This window comes from Biomphalaria glabrata, chromosome 7 (assembly GCF_947242115.1).
Source record: "Biomphalaria glabrata chromosome 7, xgBioGlab47.1, whole genome shotgun sequence".
Taxonomy (NCBI): domain Eukaryota; kingdom Metazoa; phylum Mollusca; class Gastropoda; family Planorbidae; genus Biomphalaria; species Biomphalaria glabrata.
Genome location: NC_074717.1, coordinates 42,039,074 through 42,055,142, shown reverse-complemented (window position 1 = coordinate 42,055,142; position 16,069 = coordinate 42,039,074). Strand labels below are relative to the sequence as shown.

The window sequence follows — 16,069 nt, the reverse complement described above, 5'->3', positions numbered from 1 at the left end:
TAGCTAAGTCGCTACTTCTTAAACAGTGCAATCCTTACTTTTGAAGATACACCTATGTGCCTCGTAGACTTCTTCCAGAGTTTGGTTCTTGGTGGGTTGATTGGATTCTAACGTCTGACCTCCTCCAGAGTTTGGTTCTTGGTGGGTTGATTGGATTCTAACGTCTGACCTCCTCCAGAGTTTGGTTCTTGGTGGGTTGATTGGATTCTAACGTCTGACCTCCTCCAGAGTTTGGTTCTTGGTGGGTTGATTGGATTCTAACGTCTGACCTCCTCCAGAGTTTGGTTCTTGGTTGGTTGATTGGATTCTAACGTCTGTCCTCACCGGGTGACACAACTTCTAGAGGTGTCTATGCATGTATATAAGAAGTGACTTGCTCAGGGTAGCAATTATCTCACCGCTAGTGTCTAGATGCCAAATTTCCAAATTGGCCCAAAACGTTTTGAATGGAATAGGACAAGCAAGGTTACTATCAAACGATAGGTAGAACCGTCTCGACAGGTCTGGGAAAACCAAAAGTTCTCGACCTGTATGGCGACATTTATGCACTACGCAAGACAGCAGGGTTTCTGTCCAGGATTTTTGCAAGAGAGAATTTGAGCCTCTCAAGCCCTCACTCAAATGGAGTTTGATGATGATGACTATCTAACGGAGACCACCTTGCACCTACGCCTCAAATTTATACGTTTATCTCCCCTGCGCTTGAAGGAAAATATATGGCTTTTTTTTTTTTAGCGTGCTCACATTTCAAGCCAAAATAAATATTGCGTACAAATGAACAGAACCCTTGAAAGTGTACAGGTCGGGACGGTCGGTGACACATAAGTTTCAATTAAGTTTGAATGATCTATTGTCGAGGTGTTGATCTGTCTTGCCATGCCCGAGCAGTGCAGAAACTAAATTCTTATTTCCGGCTTCCAACAAGGACTTGACCCTGTGGATGACGGTATTAGAATACGTGGGAACTACTTAAAGTTTGTTCACCTTATGACTGTAGGCAGTGTTGGCAGTGTCACTCAGAACGTTATGATGTGGTGATTATCTGAGATTGCACCTGGTCCAAGGGTTCTCACACATTTGAGATACATGAAATATGTGTTTGTGATATCAAGTAGCATTATAATAGCGCGATCAGTACTTTCTACAAAATAAGCTTATAAATGAATTGCTTTTTAAACAAAATTCAACCAGAGAAATTTTCTTGATAAATGATAACTTAAACATTTTTTCATCAATACGATGTCCATGTATGATGTCTCCGTTGCCCGATTGTATAAATAAACTAGTATTGCATAATTATATATTTGTTTGCACTCATAGAAAACTTTCTTATCTCCCCTTTGTGTAACGATACTTGTATTCTTTAATTGAAGAGTGGTATCTTTCACTATAGAACTTCTGATAGTGTAAAGTTCGTACAATCAAGGTATACTCGTTTATCGTGTAGGTGTCACCTCTTCGCGTCAATTTCTCGTTTTTTTTTGCTTCATTTCAATTTTCAAGATAACAAAGATGTTTTTCTTTATTTATATATATTTGTTTTTAAAAATAGTTTTTAAATTGTATTATTTATTTATTTAAACATTTTTGTTATTATTAAATGGATAGATACATTTTGCCCATTCCAATAAAAAATATACATTTGAAAATTTGCATTTATAGGTTGAATTTAATACATTGGTTGAGTGTTAAAGTGCTTGGCTTCAGAACCCAGGGGTACTGGGTTCGAACCTTGATGAAGACTGGCATTTTTAATTTCGGGATCTTTAGGGCGCCTTCGAGTCCACCCAGCTCTAATGGGTTTCTGTTAGTAAAAGAGGTTGATTTGTTGTTCTGCCCACATAGCACCATCACCACAGATACAGATGACCTTTAAATCATCTTCCCTGTAGTTCCTAAGGTCTGAAAGGGAACCCTATTTTACTCTCTAACACAAAGACCTAAACATAGTTCCTTTTTAATTAGTACTGCTGAATTTCACTGTAAATTTGTATTAAAGACTTCTTCGGCTTTTAAAAGCATTAACCTTCGCTTTGATTTAAAGAACAGAAACATAAAACAAACCAACGCACACTCATTTGTTTGATATAAATGTTTGTTTATTTAGCTAACAGATCATTTGGCTTACTTGGATTGGGCTGGCTGGCTAGATTAATATTGACGAGAATTTAACGGTGGCAAATAATGGCAGCTAAAGGCCTTGGGGTTGATGACGTATATGGGGTTTGACCTTTGACATCCGAGCTAGTGGGCGTTCTACTTCGATCGTGCAAATAATCTTTTAATTTATGCGAGGGATAATGAAATGTGACAAACGAACTTAAATGTAAATGTCAAATTAGCTTCGATGTCACCACTGTCAATGACAGATTATTATTGCATTCGTAGCAGTGGCCATGTGGTAAAGCGCTTGGATCTCGAATCAAGGATTCTCTAGTTCGAGTCCTGGTGAAAACTAAGATTTCGAACTTTGAGGGTTCGGAGTTTGCACTATGCCCTTAAGTCCTTCATTTTTATCTATCCCTTTGTCTGCTGGACCGATGTGGCACCACACAAGATCTGTTGACCGTCTTTCTCCATTCCTCTCTCTCTTTTGCCTCGGACAGAATATAATTCAATGACAGGCTTGTCCATTTTTTTTGTTTTCCCATCGCTGTTTCTGTCTCCTTTTATTTTTTTCCTGGTACTGTTCCCTGAAGGAAGGTCTTTGCGAGCCATGACGGCTTTGTGATGTGACCATAGAGTTTAAGATTTTTTTTTTTTTTTCAATGGTTTGCAGGTCATCGTGGGGTCCCATTACTGAATTAATCCTATTTCTACCCAAATCTAATAAACATAAAGGCGATTGGTTGCTGTGCTGGTCACATGACACCCTCGTTGACGTCACCTTTACATCATCTGCCCCAAAATATCGCACGGTCTGCAAGTGGTACCTTTACTTTGTCAAAAAAAAAATAAAACAATGTCTGACTGAAATGCCATAACCGCTTGGCTATCTAACGAGGAGGGGTCGTGTTCGAATCAAAGTTGTCTGACGAGCGCCGAAAGCCAGGACGGAAGCCTTCTCTCGGATATCTCTCGAGCACTGGTCGATAAAGACATTGGACCATAGCGCACTGACCAAAAAATAGTGACGTGTTCAAAGAATGATATTCAGAGTGGAAGAGTGATAGATCCTAAGTATTCAAGTTTGAATCCCAGGTTGAAAGCTAGTTTCAAAAGTTCATCTCTGTTTAATGCTTCCTTAAAATCTGTCAGAGAAACTAAAACATTTACATAAAAGTTCTGAAACAGAAACTGTTTAGCAACTAGTGCACCTCGCTAGCTAGAAGAAGATTTTTATGTATTTCCAATACTGCATATGACATAACAACAATAACATTTATATTGTATCACTCTAGATATAATCTTTCCTCACTTTCGAACGACCTTGACTCGACTCACCCGCGTATTACGCATTCTTGCACATGGGTAGATGCTTGACTCTCGGCACGTTCTTTCTTGGCCAATCATATTAAACCAATATGTCACATGACGTGTGAACTAAAACAAAAACAAAACTCTTGCTATATCAAACCATTGAGTTGCGCATGGCTTTAGTTTCGGCATATCAGCGTTATATATATAAAACAGAACGCGATTACTCTGCATTCTTTTCTTTAAAGGTTAGAAAATTGAGAATTTAAGCCCTGGTGATAAAACGCGATATTTTGTAAATGTTGGCTCTTATTTGCGGGCACAGAAATATGAAACTAGTGAGTGCCTGATGGATCAAATATTTAACAGGAGAATGGGGAGTCCTTTACATCATCTGCCCTATAGATACCAAGGTCTGAAAGTGGAACTTTACTTCCCTAATGTGATGGATGGCTGACTGGTCGTGCGGTTTGCGCGCTGGACTGTCGTTCAGATTTATCGATGGTCCCGGGTTCAAACCCTGCCCGCTCCCATCCCCCGTCGTCCTGCGAGAGGTTTGGACTAGGAAGTAAATTATCTTCAACTCTGAAGGAACATCCGAAACATGTAATACAATGTGATATCAAAGTAGGAAGTAATTATTTGAACGCTATATTTCAATAAGATGTCACTATCAATAACAGTCTGGACAAATGTCGACGTGACATTAAATATGGCCTTACCCTTGCCAGGATCACAATGCTGACATGGTAGGTTCAAAAATATATGTCTGGTAGGGTGGATGGTTGTTGGCAGCATCTACTCCTCCCCCCTTGTGTACCATGTGGTAAAAAAAAATGTAGCTTACTGCTCTGCGACTTAACCCCCCACAGTTGATGTCAAGGGAGGCAAGTACTAGATCTACATATTTCTTTAATACAGATTTATTTATTTAACTCGCTCGTAAGAGAGCTCTGTTGACACGTGTAATGTTTCCAGGGCTGTAAATCGAAACGATCCTTTGGGGCGTTGATAGATTATTACCTACGTAGTATCGACTCATCGGACTAACTACTTCTGTTTGAGGTTGTTTGATTAGGCGCTTGTAACCTTCGGATATCCATTTAACGACCTTGATGCTTATTGCCTGAGCGTAATGCGCTACTCACTCTCTCCTCTCCCTTCTCCTTCTCTCTTTCTCACACACACTCTCTGTCTGTCTTATTGTTTTCTCTCTCGCACCCCACTTTTTCTGCAAAGCTTATATCAACTCACTCACTCTGTCTGTCTGGTAAAAAGACTACACACGTTACTTCTCCCAGACCCAATCTCGGATCTAGCAGAAGTTTAGCACAATCATTTCTTTTACCTGACAAGAAGCAATTTTAAAAATTAACCAACTAGTTAATTAACTATTTGTAATTAATTATTTTTTTTTTTGGTATCACGAACAAGGGAAAGAAATTGTACTTGACTGAGGTGGTGCTATAAGCTGAACTATTCCCCTTTATAGATTGCCACTTTAAAGTAATTTTGAAAGAAACAATAGATACATTTTTTTTTTCATAAGCACCATACTAGCAGAGTGGTTAGTTGGCTTCAGTATGCTTGGGTCATGAGTTCAAATAAGGTCGTTTCCATTTTTTTAAAATAAATACTTTAAAAATCGATTACGGTAAGATTTACACAGATAGCCTTTTCTTTCTCCGACTCCCATTATCCCAACTGGTCCAGATAAGTGATAGGATTATAGGATTAGAGGATTATAGGATCATAGCGCATTGAGAAAGCCAAAACCATGAAGTAGAGCAAAAAGAAAAAACATACTTGTCAAAAGTATTTCTAATTGCACAGATTTATTATTGTTAGTCTAGAATAGTCTAGATTTAGTATACATTTAATTACATAACTGGTCCAAACTAATGGATGCAACTACGCTTAATATAAGCTTTTGTTGTTGTGTTTTTATTTTATTTTAAGTTTTTCTTATTCTCTCTCAAGTTTAATCTTGTCATCTTATCTTATCTTATCTTATATAGACGTTACTTCAAAAAAGAAGATGATTACGTCCTACGCGTCATGCATTTAGTCATGCATATTAACCAATGACTTAAATTCCTGCCAAGTCTCTGGTTTCCATGGCTGACTCAGGCAACCCATTCCATGCTCTAATAGCACTAGGGAAGAAGGAGTGTTTGTACAAATGCTGGGTGGATCTCTTATGACTCTATCTTTCCCACATACACACACTTTCTCTCTCTCACATTTCTCTTATCTTCTCTTACTTTCTCTGTGTACGTTTTATCTTACCTCTCCTGCAGTGTTTATTTTCTGTACACTTTGTGTTTCCTTTGTATTCATTCGGTCTTCATTTGTTCATTTGATTTACTAACGTAGAGCCCGCTTCTCTTTGTTCTTTGTTCTCTCTGAATCGAAACATCAAGTCACTTACGAACTAGTTGATTCTTTCTTTCTAGAATCTCTTACAGAAATCTGTTACTTTCCTTTCGCTCTACTATCTAACTAGATCACTTCCCTTCTCTATCTCCCTCCCTCCCTCTCTCTCTCTCACTATCTCTTACTTCTTCCTCTCTATCACTCCATATCTTCTTTCGCTTCCAACTAAGACATGACATCTGGTCTATAACTGTTCACCTTGCCTACCTGTCAATGTTCCAGGTACATGAAACAGGTACCAAGTCACGTGATTTTAACAACGTAGACAAACAGGTTCCCTTGTGCAATCTCCCCACATCCGAAAGGGGTCTATGCTAGACAAGTTAAAGACCCACTGTCTATGAAAAGATAACTGCCTCTTACAAAACAGTATAATAAGCATTATTTGATGCTGTATTTTTGACAGAATGTTTGTTTGTTTGTAAAATGTTTTACATATTTCGTATGTTCCTTCAGAGTTGAAGATAGTTTACTTCCTAGTCCAAACCTCCCGCAGGACGACATGGGATGGGAGCGGGCAGGGTTTGAACCCTCGACCGTCGATAAATCCGAACGACAGTCCAGCGCGCAAACCGCACGACGATGTTGCCGTTGTTACTTTGTAAAATAAATTGATTCGTTTTTATCTAGTTTCCCTTTTACACCTTGTCAAATATAGAACAGATGATTTGAAGGCCATCTGTTTCTGCGGCCCATAGTTAAGAGGATCTCATGTGGCCAGCACAACGGCCAAACTCCTTTACTTTTCCACAACTAATGTCAGTAGGTCTACCCATTAGAGCTTGCTGAATCTTTGCGCCCAAAGATTTTTATAAGTAAAAATACCAGTCTTCACCAGGGTTTGAAACCTGGGACCACCGGTTTTGAACGCAAGCGCTTTACCACTCAGCTAGCGGCTCCAAGTTTTTGTGTTGACAAATATTTTTCGTCTAGAAAATATTACGTTTGTTTTTATATTTCTGTTTGGCTTCGTGACGATTGTGTCAAAGTATGTTTAAATGTGACTCATGAATACCGTAATAGTAATTAGGATGACTTAGTTGACTACCTATTGCAAGTGATTCGCCCTTTTTTCTTCTTCATAACTTTGTTTATAAGGGAAATATTGTTATTGTATTTTTGTGCTGTCTGTACGTCCGGTCTATCTATCTGTCTGCCACTTTAAGACATCTGGACTTTTAAAAACCCTTTCTCTTTATTGTAAGAAAAAAAAAAGATGGACGGCCAGGGATTGGCTGGATGTGCATTCAGTATTCCAAAACAGGAGTATCACGTGACAGGCTGAAGACATACAGAAGGGAACACCGAGAACAGCCATTATTCTTTATATTACATGCATACCGATTGTCACAGCATCTCTTCTGTGCGTTAACACATTACAGGACTGTTTGATATAGGCCAGTTTTCATTATAGTAAGAAACACGAAGGCTTAATTTTTAAAAAAAAATTATATAGCCGTCTACATTCGGCAATAAGCCAAATTTGTATCGATTGGTTTCAAACTTTCAGCATAGCACAATTATCGTCTGCAACATAAAACATATGTCGTCTGAAGCATTAAAAAAAAAACGTATGTCGTCTGCTGCATAAAAACAAATGTCGTCTGCAACATTAAACATCTGCAGCACTGAAGCCCTTTAAAGGCTTTTTATTTGTTTACATTTTCTTTATACATTTAATGTCTTTCTGTATTGTTTGACATAATTTATATTAGCAGCAAAACAAGATTACTGCTATTAGAGTTGGCATTATAATTTTTTTACTGTCATTATTCTCTTTGGGCTGGGTTTTTTTGTTTGCTTGTTGTTGTTTTTGTGTTTTTTATTTAGATGCGAATGTTTTCTAAGGCACTGAATTTTTTTAAATTTTAATTTGCTCATGTTGCTAGTTGGCATTATGACAATGTATTGTTTTGTTCTGTTTTTTATTCTTCTGGCACTTAGATCGAAATTGGTTAGATTTTTCTAAACTAGGTATTTCCTACTAAATCTTGGTTATTCACCTTTAATTGGACAATGCATTTGGTTTGACTCTTTTTTATTTTATTATTTCGTTTTTAAAAAAATGTTAAATTTACTTTACTTGCATTAACATATAATCATCTATCGCTTAGTCTAAAATCGATAGATAACCGATTCGTGCGTGAAAAAAAAAAAAGTTTTGGATACCTTTCTGTGTTGAAAAACCTAGATTCTGGGTATTTTCTTCACAGTGGACTTCATGTGCTACTCTTGCTATTTGGGCTGAAACACGACACCACCTCGTTGTGTATTTTAACGTTGCTGTTGTTGTTTTCTTGTTTCGTGTCTGTCCCTCCAACGTAGCTATAAAACGTTTTGTTCAATAACATGTGGAAGAATCTACGAGAAATACAATAATTATTTATAACTGAGCATAGATGTAATGGCTACACCCTTTCAATACAAGTATGGCTTTCGAAAAAAAAATATCTCTAAGCTTATGTTGTTTCAAGGATTATTTTAGAAAAACAAAATTAAATAATTATATATAATAAAATATAAATAGGACCCCAATTCTAAAAATCGTGTCTTCTACTAAAGTACATAACGATAAAAAAAGAAGGGGAGATCATTAATACCAATAACTACATTAAAAGGTTTATGTTTCTTACTGCCCTTTAGAGAACCATCAAATTCCGGTAAAGTTTAAATGTTCATGAAAATGTTGAACACAAAAATCAAGAGTTTTCGTACTATCGATTAGGACCTATTATTGTATCGATCACTTTGAAAAACACTAGAATTTAATTGATCTGCCCATAAAATAGTTTCTCCATGTAATATTATATAAATGATTATTTTTTAATTATTACGAGTACTCAAAAAGTACATAATTGTTCAGTTCCATTAGTAATCTTTTAGTATTAGTTAAATACTAACATATAGCGTGTATTCATATAGTCACTGTACGTTTGTTTCTGGGGGTCAGTGAAAGGTCAAACGAGGAAAAAAAAAACAACCTATTCATACTCAGGTGTGGGCTTAGAGCTGAGACTAGCGAAAAAAATAAGTCTTGACCCTCTAGGTCTCCCCTCGTAGGTGCCAGGATTATACTGCAAGGTCACATGTTTGGCCACACAAGATCACTGGCGTTGAGAAGGTCACTTCAAGGTCAATGATTAACGTGGAAAGGTCGAAAGTTCTGACAAGGTTAGGAGTGCAACGGATTCATTTGTAACATAGTAACAAAAGCAACAAAATTTCCCCCCCAAAAAATAAAAAATAAATAAATAAATAAATAAAAAAAAATAAAAAATAAAAAATAAATATAAATGAATGCTCGAAAAATAATCTTCCTCGCTGCGTTTGTTTTCATTGCTTACTTGTTGAAATTTACTATTGATACCCTTCGGTTTGCGTTTGTGCGCGCGCGCGCGCGAGTGTGTCGATTACAAACATTTGATTTGTCGTTCCTGCTTAAATGGGTTTTTTTTTTAAATCGCTTAGTGATTTATACAAACCTGAATGGGAGGTAATTCCGTGCGAATGTGGGTCATGTCCTGATTAATCCCACTCGCTATAACAATGTAATTACTGTTGTGTGTTTAATTAAATGACCTTCACCGGACAAATAGCAATCAGTCAGTATTTACCTGTCCATCAAGGATCAATGACGGTACGGAAATAGAATGATTAGTAATGAGAAATCAACTTATGAGAATTAAGTTCTCTCTTTAATCTCAGGGGAGGCGCCGCGTTTAAATTTCAACCAAACAAACTCCAACAAAAATAGCTCCACTAAAAGTTTGTTTTTATTCACACTCTGCCTTAAGGCTTATCCGGATTTAGATTTCAAAATAAGTAAGTAAGTAAGTTCCCCTTTTCAGACCTTGCGATCTATAGAGCAGATGATGTCATGTTGTTTTGTGACCAACGTTAACTAGCAGGGTGTCATGTGGCCAGCACAATGACCACCCGCCTTTACTTTCTTCATTAGAGTTGGTTGTACTCAGGGGTGCCCTAAAAATCCAAAAATTAAAAATCCCATTCTCACCGAGATTCGTATGCAGGGCTGCAGGTTCCGAAGCCAAGCGCTTAACCACTCGGCCACCGCGCCCACCAAAATTACTAATTGTCGTTGAAAATTTAGAACAAATGCATCAAGTATTTTAGTAGCCAATATGTTATACGTAAGCTTTATTAAAAAAATTAACAATACAATTTATACAAAATTATGCTCATACATATAAACTTTTTTTATTTCAATAATAAAAATGAACTATAGATAGAGTCATTCCATTAATTAGATTACATAAATAGGCATACCGTACATAATTATTTATTATCCTTAACATAAAAGAGCAGTGTATCCCAACGAGAAAGTTTGGTCAACGCCTTTTGAATAAGAACTGTAAGTTTGTCAATATCGATTAAGAGGCTCTTCTAGATAAATAGTAGTTTATACGAATTTATACATGCATATACCAACAAACATTGTAAGATATACCTTACATAGGGAAACACTGTAAGATATACCTTAGGGAAACATTGTAAGATATACCTTACATAGGGAAACATTGTAAGATATACCTTACATAGGGAAACATTGTAAGATATACCTTACATAAGTTTTTATGTTTAACCTCCTCACTCTGGCCAAACTCTTTCTTCAAGTTGCTCATTGAAACATTGTAAAATTGACCGTTAGATAACCTGGACAACAATGTTACAACCTTGTTACTCGTCAATGCATTTCTGTTGGGCTAGTTGTGGCGTCTTTATCGGTGGGATTCTATTATCACCATTTTCGTTCAATGCAAGAGAGTGCGCGCTTGGTTCAGATCGGGTCTTCATTCAATTCAATAGCTTCCACCGAGGCAATGGACGGCTGAGGACGCCCTGAATAATTCATAAGGTACAGCCACAAATAGTCACTTTGGGAATTACCGTTAAGGTCAAACTCGTTCGGTTGTCATTTAGCCCGAGCAGACATTACCGGTGGAGAGGCTTGAGTAGACACAGAGTGTCGTTGAGATATGTATGCATGTTAAAGAGATTATCGCGAATTCCGACAGTTAAATGTCTTGTTAGGGTTAAAAATGTTTTGTTTGGGTCGAATATATGTTTTGTTTGGGTCGAATATATGTTTTGTTTGGGTCGAATATATGTTTTGTTTGGGTCGAATATATGTTTTGCTTGGGCTGATTTTTTTTAAATTTACAAAGAAATGTCTCGATAATCTTTCTCAGTAATCACGCCCATTCTCCTTCTACCCCTTGTAACAACGCCTCTATATTTCTTCCCCTTGTAACAACGCCTCTATATTTCTTCCTTTTGTAACAACGCCTCTATATTTCTTCCTCTTGTAACAACGCCTCTATATTTCTTCCCCTTGTAACAACGCCTCTATATTTCTTCCCCTTGTAACAAAGCCTCTATATTTCTTCCTCTTGTAACAACGCCTCTATATTTCTTCCCCTTGTAACAACGCCTCTATATTTCTCCCCCTTGTAACAACGCCTCTATATTTCTTCCCTTTGTAACAACGCCTCTATATTTCTTCCTCTTGTAACAACGCCTCTATATTTCTTCCCCTTGTAACAACGCCTCTATATTTCTCCCCCTTGTAACAACGCCTCTATGTTTCTTCCCCTTGTAACAACGCCTCTATATTTCTTCCTCTTGTAACAACGCCTCTATATTTCTTCCCCTTGTAACAACGCCTCTATATTTCTCCCCCTTGTAACAACGCCTCTATATTTCTTCCCTTTGTAACAACGCCTCTATATTTCTTCCTCTTGTAACAACGCCTCTATAATTCTTCCCCTTGTAACAACGCCTCTATATTTCTCCCCCTTGTAACAAAGCCTCTTTATTTCTTCCCCTTGTAACAACGCCTCTATATTTCTTCCTCTTGTAACAACGCCTCTATATTTCTTCCCCTTGTAACAACGCCTCTATATTTCTTCCCCTTGTAACAACGCCTCTATATTTCTTCCCCTTGTAACAACGCCTCTATATTTCTTCCCCTTGTAACAACGCCTCTATATTTCTTCCCCTTGTAACAACGCCTCTATATTTCTTCCCCTTGTAACAACGCCTCTATATTTCTTCCCCTTGTAACAACGCCTCTATATTTCTTCCCCTTGTAACAACGCCTCTATATTTCTTCCCCTTGTAACAACGCCTCTATATTTCTTCCCCTTGTAACAACGCCTCTATATTTCTTCCTCTTGTAACAACGCCTCTATATTTCTTCCCCTTGTAACAACGCCTCTATATTTCTTCCTCTTGTAACAACGCCTCTATATTTCTTCCCCTTGTAACAACGCCTCTATATTTCTTCCCCTTGTAACAACGCCTCTATATTTCTTCCCCTTGTAACAACGCCTCTATATTTCTTCCCCTTGTAACAACGCCTCTATATTTCTCCCCCTTGTAACAACGCCTCTATATTTCTTCCCTTTGTAACAACGCCTCTATATTTCTTCCTCTTGTAACAACGCCTCTATATTTCTTCCCCTTGTAACAACGCCTCTATATTTCTTCCCCTTGTAACAACGCCTCTATATTTCTTCCCCTTGTAACAACGCCTCTATATTTCTTCCCCTTGTAACAACGCCTCTATATTTCTTCCCCTTGTAACAACGCCTCTATAATTCTTCCCCTTGTAACAACGCCTCTATATTTCTTCCCCTTGTAACAACGCCTCTATATTTCTTCCTCTTGCAACAACGCCTCTATATTTCTTCCCCTTGTAAAAACGCCTCTATATTTCTTCCTCTTGCAACAACGCCTCTATATTTCTTCCCCATGTAACAACGCCTCTATATTTCTTCCCCTTGTAACAACGCCTCTATATTTCTCCCCCTTGTAACAACGCCTCTATATTTCTTCCCTTTGTAACAACGCCTCTATATTTCTTCCTCTTGTAACAACGCCTCTATATTTCTTCCCCTTGTAACAACGCCTCTATATTTCTTCCCCTTGTAACAACGCCTCTATATTTCTTCCCCTTGTAACTAAGCCTCTATATTTCTTCCTCTTGTAACAACGCCTCTTTATTTCTTCCCCTTGTAACAACGCCTCTATATTTCTCCCCCTTGTAACAACGCCTCTATATTTCTTCCCTTTGTAACAACGCCTCTATATTTCTTCCTTTTGTAACAACGCCTCTATATTTCTTCCCCTTGTAACAACGCCTCTATATTTCTCCCCCTTGTAACAACGCCTCTATATTTCTTCCCCTTGTAACAACGCCTCTATATTTCTTCCTCTTGTAACAACGCCTCTATATTTCTTCCCCTTGTAACAACGCCTCTATATTTCTTCCCCTTGTAACAACGCCTCTATATTTCTTCCCCTTGTAACAACGCCTCTATATTTCTTTCCCCTTGTAACAACGCCTCTATATTTCTTCCCCTTGTAACAACGCCTCTATATTTCTTCCCCTTGTAACAACGCCTCTATATTTTTCCCCTTGTAACAACGCCTCTATATTTCTTCCTTTTGTAACAACGCCTCTATATTTCTTCCTCTTGTAACAACGCCTCTATATTTCTTCCCCTTGTAACAACGCCTCTATATTTCTTTCCCTTGTAACAACGCCTCTATATTTCTTCCCCTTGTAACAACGCCTCTATATTTCTTCCTCTTGTAACAACGCCTCTATATTTCTTCCCCTTGTAACAACGCCTCTATATTTCTTCCCCTTGTAACAACGCCTCTATATTTCTTCCCCTTGTAACAACGCCTCTATATTTCTTCCCCTTGTAACAACGCCTCTATATTTCTTCCCCTTGTAACAACGCCTCTATATTTCTCCCTCTTTTAACAACGCCTCTATATTTCTTCCCCTTGTAACAACGCCTCTATATTTCTTCCCCTTGCAACAACGCCTCTATGTTTCTTTCCGTAATAAAAAGGTCTCAATTCATCTACTCCTTATAGTAACGAATCAGTCCATCTTCCACTTCCAAGCTACGCCTTAGTCGATCTTTTCCTTAAAAAAATCCTCTATCTATCTTCCCTTCCCCTAGTTTTACCAATACCACTATTCTTCTTTCCCACCTGTACCAACGCACCTTGCACGCCCCCCCCCCCTCTTCATCTTCTCCCATTCACATCGATACGATCTGTTTGTATACACCCGGGGTGAAGGTCGTAGAGTAAGCTGACCTACATTCTGCACACACACACACATGCACACAACCTCAAACACACGCACACTTAGACGAACACGCACACAGCATGGTAAAGGATGATATCAACAAGCTGAAAAAGAAACACGAACACGCACACAGCATGGTAAAGGATGATATCAACAAGCTGAAAAAGAAAACACCCGCTTTAAACAAAAAAATCAATGCTATTTAATGCTAGGCTGACTCCAGTGTCATCTAAATACAATCCTACCAGCTCTGCAAGTAAGAATATTAAATACAGGCGAAATACATTGATTAAACTTAAAAGGGCTCCGGGGCGATTTACAACAAATTGACTACGGTCTAGTAAGTGAAGCGAAATGTCGCATTCAGATTTCCGGAGCATGATATAGAAGTGTAAAATTGGATGGTTGCCTGGTCGGGTGGTATGAGCTTTGGGCTGTCGTCTCCATGGCCCCAAGTTCAAATCTTGACAGTCTTTATCCGTGCCAAATTTCCTCATTTCATCAATTCTTTAGGAACATCCACATTTTGTAAACCAAAACAAAAAACACTATGGTTGACATACCAAAATACTTTCTTTGAATGGGTCCAAATTAACAGAAAAAAATCTGGGAAAATATATATATATATAATTCAGTTCTTAATTTCAATTAAAGTATATGGTAAACTAAGCTTTCATATTGTTTTATTATTAAATTGGCCAGTTTGGAGATCGAGCCTGCAAGAGTTGGGTTATTAGCACGTAGTCATTTTAGTGAAAACATCTAGCTCTACTACAGTCTGATCACTTTCAGCATCAGATCATTTCTGATTTAATGTTGATTATGAATTTTTAGCTTTCAATTTTAAGTTTTTGACTTGTGGACTTAAGTTTTTGGACTTGTGGTTTTCAGTTTTGGACTTAAGGTTTTCAGTTTTTGGACTTGTAGTTTTCAGTTTTGGACTTAAGGTTTTGAGTTTTTGGACTTGTAGTTTTCAGTTTTGGACTTAAGGTTTTGAGTTTTTGGACTTGTAGTTTTCAGTTTTGGACTTAAGGTTTTCAGTTTTTGGACTTGTAGTTTTCAGTTTTGGACTTAAGGTTTTCAGTTTTTGGACTTGTAGTTTTCAGTTTTGGACTTAAGGTTTTGAGTTTTTGGACTTAAGGTTTTCAGTTTTTGGACTTAAGGTTTTCAGTTTTGGACTTAATGTTTTGAGTTTTTGGACTTAAGGTTTTGAGTTTTTGGACTTAAGGTTTTGAGTTTTTGGACTTGTAGTTTTCAGTTTTGGACTTGTGGTTTTGACTATGATTGATGAAAATGTGAGCTGGTTGTTGGAATTGAAAAAAAGTAATTGCATATATTGAATGTCGAAGCACTTAACTCATTAACACCTGAGCTACTCTAGATCTATGCAATTGTATGAACATTAAATCAGCGTTTCAGAAACAAGTAGGTTAATTCTATTTGTTATCAAAAACGTTCAAAACCATTAGTTGATGTTGCTCGCGTCAGGATTCGAACTCGTGCCCGCCTTGATAACATCCAAGCGGTTTTCGCCACTCTGCCTTAATTTATATTGGTTTAAGCAACTGAATTTTAGAAATGATAAGAAAACTGGTCCGGCAAACCTTCTGTTCATTTCTAAGCCTGCTAGTATGATTGTGTCTGTGTGGTGTGTGTCGCATGTGTATGTGTTTCATAGGTTTGCGTGTACCAGATATAGATACAAACATGGAGGTCCAACTGATTGGATTGTTAACTTAATCATAATTTTGTCAGAAGTCTTGTACTAAGTTCCTGCTCTTGCGCACATCTGGTGACGTAACTCTAGGGAAATTTAAAGATTGCTAGGGCGCCAGGGGTTTCGGCTAGGAGAAGGGAGTCTGGTATGTGGATGGGGTGCTCTGGACAGAAGAGGAATATAGCGCAAGTGACACTGTGGTCCAGTTGGAAGCGTACGTCACACCATTCCCTCCTCTCCCCTGTCACTTCCAACAAGAACTGGCCGCTCTTCTCGTCCCATGACGTAGCCACGTTTCCGGTAGGGAAAGATTGAGTCTCGTGTCTACAACCTCTTTGATCAGCGTCTGTTTGTAGACCTGGTGCCAG

At 37.9% G+C, this 16,069-nt stretch overlaps 1 protein-coding gene across 4 annotated transcripts in view; it reads left to right on the top strand.

The window, feature by feature from the left end:
* LOC106062110 (carbonic anhydrase-like) overlaps positions 1-16,069 on the top strand; it is a 126,415-nt gene that overhangs the window by 70,674 nt on the left and 39,672 nt on the right. The gene's annotated exons all lie outside the window — the stretch shown is intronic.